The sequence below is a fragment of the Hemibagrus wyckioides genome, linkage group LG19 (assembly GCF_019097595.1).
Source record: "Hemibagrus wyckioides isolate EC202008001 linkage group LG19, SWU_Hwy_1.0, whole genome shotgun sequence".
Taxonomy (NCBI): Eukaryota; Metazoa; Chordata; class Actinopteri; order Siluriformes; family Bagridae; genus Hemibagrus; species Hemibagrus wyckioides.
The window spans coordinates 11,880,174-11,892,412 of record NC_080728.1 but is presented as its reverse complement, the minus strand read 5'-3'; the positions used below and the strand labels follow the sequence as shown (position 1 = coordinate 11,892,412).

At 38.9% G+C, this 12,239-nt stretch overlaps 1 protein-coding gene across 10 annotated transcripts in view; it reads right to left on the bottom strand.

Moving 5' to 3' along the window:
- foxp2 (forkhead box P2) overlaps positions 1 to 12,239 on the bottom strand; it is a 91,794-nt gene that overhangs the window by 62,767 nt on the left and 16,788 nt on the right. The window lies entirely within an intron of this gene.

The following is a 12,239-nucleotide window of genomic DNA, read 5'->3' as shown; positions in this document are numbered from 1 at the left end:
TTTGTCGCACTAACCCTAATCAAAACTGAGCGGGGTCTCCTGCCAGACAGCCATCACAATGATATATTGACATATGCTCCGTACTGTAAACAGTACACACTAGCAACGACATAGAACGTCTTTGGCTAATGGTGTTTGTCAATCCTTTTGTCAATTCTGCCCCCTTTGCCGGTTCCTCCAACCCCCCTGCATGCCACAGATGTTTTTCTTAGTCACTCCAGCAGACAGGAATCTACTTGCAGAGAAAAAAAAAAGCCTTGCTTTCCCCCAGGAGTGGTGTACAAAGCCTGGTTTGCACACAGCAGATGCAAAAGCAAGTCCATCTGCTAGTAGCTCCCTTCGCCACATGGACTTGGAGAGATTGAAGAGTGAGGCTTGTCTGGCTTGGTCTGTACACACAACGCTGGATGAAGAGCGAGAGAGCCAGCTGTTTATGAACTCAAGAAAAGCGTGTGTAAGCCTAAAAAATACAAAAGTTACATTCCATGACTTCCACCAGCATTAAGTGGCGAATTGTGTCAAGTTCTTAAAGCCAGTATTAACAACTCTGGTAAATTTGAGGAAAGAGTGAAAAGTGATGAATCCAAATATTAGTTGGCCATCTATGATTTATATGGCAATGACATAAAAACATAGACCAAAACCACTCCTGTAATCAATAATCTCTCTTACGTGTGCTCACAGACAGGCTAACACACACACACACACTCTCTCTCATACACCCCCACATTCACAAACACTGAAAGAGAGCTTGGTGTGCAAGAACTTTTATGTTGTGTGAGATCCACCCAAGGCAGGCATGACAGATTTATTTAGTTAAACATCTAGCCTTCGACGCTCCATAAGATCACTTTGAACTCTCTGCTTTGAATGCTGTGCTGGCATGATTTAACTGGCTCCAAACAGTGTATTATCTGCTAGCTCAAATGGATCATATTTTAACAGTATGATATCATCAGAACTGTTGATCATATGCCAGGAACTATAACACCTTTTACTGGCCTCCGCCCTCTTTCACTAAACAACAGAGAGGAAAGGTTGCTTCATTAAATAACAGCTATTTCTGGCTTTTAGCCTGGCAAATGACAGACTACGCTCTTTCCTCCCTTAGACTCCAGATTCATTTTTAACACTCTCCCATAGCTGTGCCATAACTCTTTGTATATGTGTGATGCTAATTTTCTTCCCACTTCTGTCTTTTTATTCTTCATTTTGCATAGCTTTGGACTACCAAGGTCAACGAGGACGAACAATCCCAGTAGCGGCACTTGAGCAGTGGCAGAAGAACGCGAGCGGCTGGTGGGTGGGGGGAAGGAACCGTTGGCATGCGTGGTGGTCACCGCTATGCCGCTCCAGCTCTCAGCTCTCTACATGCGATGGCATCATTTCCATAGCAACCCACTCTAACGATTCATTTTCAATTAGAGCAGACACAAAACACACTGCCCTGAGCCAGTAGGCAGTGTCAAGAGCCCATCTCCATCTTCCTCGCCCCCACATGGGGGGAGTGATCCAGCCTCTTCGAGTCAAAGACACCAGGCTGTCTTACAGCAACGTTCACAATCCACTCGTTTAAAATCACACTCATTCACATTAGTGCAAAAATCAATGGGCTGTTAATAATGAACAGAGATTTAAATGCTAAAATGTTTATTGTGAAATGCACAATAAACTTTATTGTGAAAGTCTTGGGCAAGGCTGGGCTTTTGTGCAGTCACTGAGAATGTGATGTGTTTCAGGCCTGGCAGATTTGCCACAAGCAGCAAAGCTGTTCTTTCTGGCTAGAGAGTTATACACTTGAGTTCATATCTACCTCCAGTCTCCCTCCCCGCTGTGCAGCTGATGTCCGATCTGACGCTATGCATGCTGCACTTGTAAACATTGCCCTAATAAAATCACCGGCATCGTTTCTATCTGCCTTCCAGCCACAGACCTGACTTTATTTGCACACATCCAGGATTTCAATAGAAACTGACATTTGAATGCAGCAATCTCATATACTAAGTTTAGTCTAAACAAATAACATCAGCATGATCACAGAGATATCTTGCATCAGTTGCCATACAGTTCAATATTGCATTATAACTGGTTAAGGGTAGAAATAAACTTGTCACAAATTAATAATGAGAAATGTAGTAAAATGTTTAATAGCAGTCAACAATGTGACAGTTATGTCTAAAGATGCTTTTGTATTTATCTAATCTTTTGTATGAAATAATTTTTTCATTGAAAATGTTAATGAAAATGTTTTCACCAGTGTAGCAAATCATGACAAATACACTCACAACATCTCTCTGACTAGAACTTTGCTTTTTAAAAGAATTTGGTCTTTAATTTGCAAAGTCTAATTTTATTACTGATGCAATTATTACATTCAAACCACTGAAAATTAAGAAACCATGTCCATGGTGTGAGTAATGCTTGTCTAATTATGCTGGTGAAAATTGTTAAAAAAAAAATGCTGTTTCATCCAAAAGATTAATGACAAACTAATAGGACAAAGCATTTCCTCAGACTAATGATGAGAGAGATGTGGCCTGAAATGGACCATTAGAACACAGGGATGACATAACACAGAGCCAAACATTATAATACACTGTACTTAAGCACTAGAGTATCCATGGCAACTTGCCTTTGCTTTGCATGGCAGCTCCTTAATGAAATCCCTATTAAGTAGCCTATAATGATAGTGTCCAAATATATTTGCATACATATTTCAGGGTAGGGAGGGAGGTGTGGGGGTGCCAAGCACAAAAGTAGAAAGCTTAGTGAGCGCATCTATGCTTAATCTGTAACATTAATCTGAATGGTAACAAGCCTGCAGCACAGGAGCAGGCAGACACAATGCACATCAAAATAAGCCACTATCTGGGTGGGTAAATAAGCCGCACTCCGTGGCTGCACAATTAAAACGCTAATTAAGGCCAGTGGCCGTGAGTGAGAGGAGGCCTCCTGCAGAGCCTGGGCCTGCTCCTCTCCGCTCACCTCCCAGGATCCACACACAGGAGTTCACACATGTGACTTTCATTTGCGACTCTGGCTGGCCGCCCAACAGGACATCCCCGAGTGAGTGTTTGCTCGACTCAATATCAACAGGCCGAGTAAGCAGCTCCAGGGAAGGGCCCTGATTCAGTTCCTATTGAAAATAAACTGCTGCACATTCGCACAGGCTGGAATATCAACAAGCGCAAGGAGGAGCCACGGATAGCACTCAGCAGTGTTCTCTCTCTCTCTTTTTCCCTCCTGTTTAATGATACCTGCACCACTTCAGCAGCTGCAGGGAGAATTGAAGTATACATTACAGCAGAGAAATAAAAGAGACAGAAATGATAGAAGTCAGACAGTTCAAGCTGACCAGCCACTTCAAACAGAAAGGCCCGACAAACGCGACAGACACTCCAGGTTAAATTGGCTCTTCGGCACCTTGCCTTAAAATGTGGCTTTCTTCAAAAGCACATTTGAATTAGACGAGTTGATGAAATCAAAGACTTGACTGTGTGGGTAAATTTATACAAGCAAGTACACCTCACAGCAGTTTACCTATTATGCAGCAGATTGGAGCGAGATGAAAGCATACTGCATGACAGCCTACTTCCCTTTTCACACACACAAGATATTATCATATTGTAAAGGCTGCAATTTGTATTAGATTCACATTGGGGGGAAAACGTTGGTGACAAGGCCTGAGATGCACACGGCTGCCAAACTTGTAATCAGATAAAAGGATATGCACTAAAGGCTCTATAACAACCACTCAGTGTATTCAGTACAATGAAATAAAAAAAAAAACAACAATAAAAAAAAAACCTCAAAATACACTAATCCGTTTTGTTCAATCGCTGAACAAAAGAGAGGGGAAAAAATAAGATAACATAAGTGACATAAATTACACACTCAGTTGGAACTGATTTGTGTGATTTAAATGTAACTTTAACACAATGAGAAAAACAGAGACAGGGATTGAGAGAACGAGAGAAAGGCAGAGACAGATGGATCTATTCAGGATACTCTCACGTTACATCAGGGTTCAGGGCTACTATGAGCCTCTTCCATTTAGCAGTTTAACACTATTCAAACAGACACAAATTAAACAAAAAAGAAAGAAAATTAATTGAGGAAAATGGCATCCCACCAAAGAATAATAAACTCATTATATGGAAATTTCAAACATAACCATTCTCCATGCTGCTGCTAATTTAAACCTAATTGTTACTAGCCACTAATTCGTTGAGGGCGGGGATAGGAATTACATCTGGAGGTAATTCACTGCATGGAACAGAGCCCAGTGGGGGCTACCAGAGAGAGAGAGCGAGAGAGAGAGCGAGAGAGAGAGAGAGAGAGAATGAGGGAGTAAGGTTTCGGTCTCTAAAAACTGCCGAATGTTTGCATGGTGTTGTCATTTGACAGGGCTTAAAGTAGACATAGGTGTTAGAGACATGGAGTAGGGGACAAAAGACAGACAGGGACAAAGTGCATCCTCTGAGCAAAAAGCCAGTCCACTGTCTGTTATAAAGTCAAAAATGGCTCAGTAACAAAAGTAACAGGTAAGAAATCATAGCTCAGGCTTAAGTATAAACCAGTCTAAACGGCCCATTTTTCCAAATTTCAGTTCTGCAAACTTTCATTTTCAAAATTCCTTCTAACCCACCCACTACTGAACCCTGACCTGTCTGCATGAGTATCGTGTGTTTGACTTAATCTACTGCTTTTGGATGCTTTAAATTGAAAAATTTAACACAACACAAACTATTTTTTTTTAATTGGAGCCCCATCACTACCAATACAAAGAAATGCAGGAACTATTCAAGCTAGATAACAGGCTTACACTAGGAAAAAAAGTGCGACTACATGTTGGCTTTCTTGGCGAGTGTGGCAAATGCGCACACCAGTCACACACCTCTCTGCTGGTCCTAGTGGGAGTGGAATGCGAAGTTTGGGCTCCAATTATCGTTGGTGAAAAGTGGCTCAAAGAAGACATTTACATTCGATACAGAGCCGGGCAGCCCCCTCCTATCCATCTTCAGCTTCTCTTGAGGTGAACAGAAAATGTGTTTTCCAAATGAAAATAAACGGAGGTTGGCTGGTTTGAGGCAGTTAAACTCAGGAATATGAGATCAAATAAAGGCTCCTGTGGAGTCTGAAAGGAGAAATGAAATCGCTTCTGAGGGGAGATGTACCAAGTAATAAAATCACTCCTTTATATCTTCCTAAACGGCACATGTTCCTCAGGAGTGGTTAAGCTTTTGCACTGCGGTCAAAGACAGTATGCAAGTGGCAATTTTTACTTCCCAAAGATTTCCCCCACTGATATCCTTCTTCAGTCTTGTGCTCTGCAATTTGGCCAAAACGGTGAACTCTTTCACATTTGAGTTTGCGGCAAACTTTTTGTGAGAATTGCTTTAATGACGTTTCGAGTCTGTCAGCATGTGAAAAAGTCCATATTCTATCAGGTAAAAATGACCATAATAACATTGCCATTGGTTCAAAGGCCTTAAGCTCAGGCTGGAGCCATTATAAAACACACTTAGTTGATTGAAGACTGATGACATACTGCACAAACAAAAAAACACTTTCATTCTGTGGGGTCCTACAGTGCATGGGGATCTTCTCTCTCTCTCTCTCTCTCTCTCTCTCTCTCTCTCTCTCTCTCTCACTCTCTCTCTCTCTCGCTTTCACACACATTCCAGCCCATCCATTTGGCCGTCCATAAACTGATTGACAGCAGAATTGCGGTGCATTACCAAAAAACATGTAATTGATTTGTCTTTTTAAAATGTAACCACAATAAAATTCAGACCACATTTAGCCACCATTCTCAGATATATCCAAGGGCATTAGCAAACGAAGGAATACATTATAAATTATAATACAGCAGTTATTATAGTTCCAATAAAAAGGGCTTAGAAAGTGAAATGAACCACTTATCAGTTTGGCTGCCTCTCTACCTTAAAAGCAGTCCATGTTCTATAATTTAAACGCAGAAACAGTCTGACACTGAAAACAGGAGTGAATGGACAAATATTCACCAACACAAATGGCTTCCATTAATTAAGAGACCAGCAGAAATGGTAAGTGTTCAAGCTTAAAAATGAAAAACGAAAAAACATGTAGGATTTAAAGCTATAGTGTTAACTCAAGAAAAAAAAAAACACAAATCCCATTTCAATTAAAACTGTCAATTAAAAGCTGGACAAACACACAAACACTAAAATTAATCTGTAGAGGGAGAAAAAAAATCTTTCATGAGTGCAGCAGAGCAGTATTCATAACAATGCATTCTTGTTAAAGTGCACCATATCTGCACCAATTCAAAAACATATAATCTATGAAAGTCAGAGAAATAAATTAAATAGAAAGAAACAGGGAGATAATAAAAAGTTTTTTTTCCTTTTTGATATACATTTAAAATACGTTGGGGGACAATAATAATGATTTGTAGTAACTGCAGTAGATTTGTTTTGACAGTGTACCAAAGTACACACTTTGCAGTATTTTAGAACTTTACATCCACCCACTCACACAACAAACTCACACACCAGCATGCATATTAAAAATCAGAAATAAATCATATAAATTAATCCAGGCTTTAAGAAAACTGTAAAATGTTTTGGCAACGGGTGATTTTCATTTTCACATCCAAATGCGATCATACTGCATAGCAACACTCGGCATTCTCCAATTCTTCCAGACACCTAAAAAAAAATGTAATTTATTATCTTACTTAGGGTTTAGCACAGCAAGGATCTTTTGCAGCCTGCCTAGAAAGGGTGATGGAAAAAAGGTTTAAAAAAAAGTGCCAAACAGCTGCTGCTGGGCCATCTAAAAGCACATACACCATCCACCTCCCCAAACAAACAGAAGACTCGACTTCAAATACATAGCTGGACTATTAGGTAATCCCTCTTTTGTTTGGATTCACTGAGCCTTGATGGCCAGCCTCCATCTTCCCCACTGCTGCTGAAGGACTGAAGCCTTAAACTAACAGCGTTCCTCTGAATGCCAGCATACAAACAGACACACAGTAAATATCCATCAGGACTGCAGAAATACGCAGGTCAGAATTGACGTCAACATTGTTTCTGCTACTTGTAGTGAGCAATCACCAATGGGGAACATTAGAGAAAGAGCAGCAGGCGGCTGTACAGGGTTCTTTTGTTTGGCCCGGACAAAATCGGGGCTTCCCTTTAGGACATTCAATACTATGCAGTAGCTCACTCTAGATTACTTTTGGGAATGCATAGAAGTATTGATAAAGACATCAGGAAGTACTTCACTTGATTATTACCACTGGAGCAATTTGTTTAATATTCCTAAAGCCCCTTAATGTGTTACTTGTGCAACAATAGTCTAAATATAGACTAATTTCCCCTTATATACTATGAAAAAGTCAAACCTCAGTCTTCTGATAGTCATATGTAGGACATCATATCCTTCACATTTTCGTGCTGCCATAAAAATGAAAGGCCAATGTTTCATTAGCAGATGATTTTTTTAACAAGTCCACAGTAGTTCCGATTGAAGACAGACACATTCACACACGCACAAATTATAAATGCAAGGATCTTACTATAGGGAGCTGAACTTTTCACACCTTTCAAAGCCACAAAATTGGCTGCTTTTGGGCTTTCTGCAGCTGCTGCGCTGCACTAATGTAAGGCGGTGTCATATGAAAAATATTCTTCTCCCCAAACCACAGAGCTGGTCATTAATGAAATACAGGCTGCACAGTAAGGTCATGCAAAGTCTACGTTCCAGCAGCCGCGTTTGCTAAAGACAAATCTGCTCCGAAAAAGAACCATGCAACATGAACACAAATCAGATTCCAGTCCCAAGGACAGAGAAAAATAAATAAATAGAGCAGGCAAGCGGTGGCCTCTCACATTTTCCCCGGCACTTTGCAAACAACCGTCAACTGCTACTCAGAAACAGTGCGGGTTCACAATGAGAGCAGACTAAACAATCAGATCCCAGCCAAGGCAAACGCTCTGCAACTCTGCACACAGTCACATTACAGGATGTCTCAGCCTAATTGCCAACTATCAAATCTCACAATGGAATTTGTCCATTTGGCCATGGCCTCAACTGTACACCAGATAAAACGTGGTTACAAAAAAAAACAGTCCAGAATGAGGAGAAAATCAATCTAAACGAATCTGTATTTCTAACATAGCCTTGGCTAGAATATTTTCATTTGTTTGTCTTCCCTTCTTTGCCTGTTGTCAGTGTAATGGAAACAGAAGCAAAGAGCATTTGAAAGCGCTTTTCGCAAGCACATTTCTATGCAGCATTAACCTGATGAACTCAAAACTGTGCAAGTTTATTTTATATAATTTAAAATGAATAGTTCAAAAAACAGCTCAGAGGTAGACCTGATAATATTGATTACGTATATATATATATATATATATATATATATATATGTTATATATATATATATATATATATATATATATATATATATATATATATATATATATATATATATATATATATATATATATATATATATATATATATATATATATATATAGAGGGTATTGCAATATCATTTTCTAACATATTTAAGGGATTTTTAAAATAACGTTTGCAAACTGATAGAAAGTTTTTAAAGTATTTTGTTTTTTCCCTTAATCCCAGTGTTAAATTATGTTTTAATTATTATCTTATTTTTTATAATAATAATAATAATAATAATAATAATAATAATAATATATTTTTAAATATTTATACATTTTAAAACAAATATTATAGCAATTATTTTGCTGATTTAAAAAAAAATCTTAGAAAACCCATTATGATGCCTAGAATACATTTTATTATAGAGATCATTTATCACAGAATTATCTTTAAGTATCATGATCATCATTTAGCTCACCCCTACTGACACATGCTTGTGTGAGAGAGCTCACATGTTTGGGACAGATTTGGAAACGATGCAGACAGTATCTGGAAGGGACAGACAATACTGTGATGAGATTGGGACTGCCCCTAACTCCATGAGGATGCCAAGTTAATAACGATGTCACTCCTTGTGGCAAGTCTGAATCTTCAGTTCCCTGATCCAAAACTTCAAACAAGCAAAATACCAGCACATTTATAAAACAGAACAGAACTGCTGGGAATTTAAGGAGAGAGAAAACACACACACACACACACACACACACACACACACACGCCCAGCCTCACCAACACACAGGCACACAAAGGTAGCTGGCCTCAACAGCAGATGGTAAAATTAACATTTCAACAGTTCTTCCCTTTCATGTGGGTCTCGGCAGAACTGCTTTTTATTCTGAAAAAAGTAAGGGCTAGGGTTTGGAAAGATGCAGGCCTAGAGAAAGCATCTGGAAAATGGGAAGAAGAATATTGGCTTATTGCTCCTGATGGTCCTCCTCCATGAAAAATTAAATAGGTCTGTTTTGCAGGTTTGCCTCTCTGGAGTACTCTAAGCTGTGTTATGGAAACATCATCTCAGTAATTTATATGTGCAAGAACACCTGGTGATGAAAGAAAACAAACTTTTTTTGGTGGCTTTAAATCTAGTCCGTTGACTTTTTCACCCTCCTTTAATCTCCTCGATTTCCTCTTGTTAACTTCTACACAATAGTTACTTGATGCTTTACGGACGTCAGCCTACATATGAGTAGGTTCAGCAGAACAGACTAGCCATTATCTGGTGTTTAATGTAAGAGTACTTTTTTTTTCTCCATGCAGATAGCAGCAGTATTCCTGGAGAAACATACAGTGAATGAGGAACTGCCTGGTGCATTTCCAATCAATATGTTAAGAATAAAATCGTAAAAATACCAAGCTGCCTGACTCATCTGGGCTTGGTGAATGGAACGGCTGTGTAGAGGCCATTAATTTGGACACAGTTATGGCTAAATTACACATGTTCCACCTCTGTGACATTTTAAATGCAATTAAAAGCTGGTTATGAAAGAGTGCGGACTTCCTTGTGATGAAGGAAATCGCTTTCGTGATTAACATGTAAACGAGCTCATGCTGGCAGAGTAGATTGGGGTTTGAAAACCTCAATTACTTTTGTGTGATTATCTATTTACCAGTACACAGCATTCCATTTTTCATCCCTTCTCAGCCTCCCCAATGTAACGCCGCTCATTTACACTCCTGCCTTTATTTATGATTAGAGCCACATTGAAATGTAACTGCTGCAATTTTTCACACCGTGCTTTTGTTTCAAATTCAGAGGGACAAATGTACTGGCTATAAGGGAGTTAAAAGGTAATTGGACTTGTTAAAGATCATATACTGCTCATTACGGCAACAGCGCTACTCTTTGGTGACTGTGATGCTGGAAACAGTTAGTTATTAATAAAATGATTGCGACTGCAATTTCTTAATTGAACCTGCCAAATGCGTTATACGCTGTATGAATTGAAACCAGGAGAGCAGGAGCCTTTCGGAGTGTACGAGCTATTGCCACAGGACTAGCCTCAGTCTCACTGCTTGAGCGGACGATTCAGACTGGAATGAACTGCCACCTTAGAAACACTTTCCACCCTATTATACTCCGGCGTGCTGATGCAATTATCATCCAAACGCCTGGCAGCATCAGAGGAATCTGATTTAATTAATTTAACCGGGTGAATAACCACAGAATTCAGGTTGTATTAAATGTACTCAGAAAATTAAAATTCTAAAGCAGACAGGGCTGTGGGAAGTCTAGTGTACATGACTGGACCAATTGCTTTGATTTTTGTTTACTTCAGCAGTGTCATTTGTATAAACTCTTTTATTCATCCTTGGTCCAATTTTGTGATTGTGGAAAACATTTCTACTTAAAAAAAAAGAAAGAAAGAAAATCAACAGCTGCAATGTTTGTTAATGTTTACTGTGGATGCCTTCAATCTGCTAAAGAACGCCATAAAATATCAGCACCATTTATTTTCATTGTGTCTTGTGAGCACTGTGATATTAGGCTATTAATAATTCATTTACTTTAGTCAGATGAATGCAGGTCCATCTTTAACCATGACTCATCATGACACATCACTAGTTTTTCATAATAAAATGCATATCCTATTTATAATTGCAAACTATAGACACATTTTTGTAATAAGTTCTTTTGTCCAACACATACAACCTGTTCCATCAGCCAACATTAACAAAAACGTTAGGTCATCAGTTTTACTTCAAATAAAAAAAAAACAAAACAAAAAAACAAATACTGACATGACAAAATTTTACAAATGAAAAGAAAGATCTGAAAACCTATAAATAACTATTTTCCCATCAATAACCAAAATCTAATCTAGCATGAATTTTCCTACTACTTCCTTTAACGAGTGTAACAAGCTTGAGGAGTTTCGTGCCCTCTGTGGTGCGGGATCATGCTTCCATGCTGGGCGCGTTTAGAGGCACTTGCCCTGGGACACTAGTGGAGGAGCTCCTGGCTCTCTTTAAGTTCCTGGCTTTTCAAGTGCATTCATCTTACATAAAGCATACCCTGTTGCTGCAGCCGAGGCGGCTGAGTACGGAAAGAAGGAAACAGTGCCATCATGTGATGTTTCTGAGCATTCCTTAAGTGCTACGAGCCCATTTCCTCAGTTTAGGAAACATCTCCATGAAGCGGAGTGCAATATTTACCTTCTATTACCCAGACAAAAATCATACCATATGTTTTCAGTGCTGACTCGGGTTTGTGGGTAAACTGTAGCACCGGGAATTCTGCAGGCCCCTAATGAAGTGTGTCTGTCTAAACGTGTGTATGTGTGTGGTTTGGTAGGGGATTTGAATCCCATATCGAATAGAACTCTATAAAAATGTTTATGAAGATGATGGTTAACCCCTTAATGTCTAAACCTTTAACATCTTAAAGCATATTAATGATTAAGAGAGTCTTTTTCTTTTGTGCTTTTCTTTTTTTTTGCATACATATGTGTGTGTGTCTACTATATTTTAGGCTAAAGTGATCTGGTTTACTTCTTTAAACTCTTGACCTGCAGCTTGTTATTCAGTTATTCATCTTCCAACATATTATTCATTAACTATAAATTATTCAGAAACTACAGTGACACCAATTATTAAGGGATGTAGATACAAGATTGAAGAATACAGGGTTAAACATAGGCACAGGTGTGTTAAAACACCAGATACAAAAAAAAAACAAGGAATGACCGTCAGCAGTCGGACCTGGTATAGTGCCTACGCAAGGAATGCAATTTTTGCTAAATACATACTAGCTAATTATCTAGAAATGAGGAATAGAAATGCTG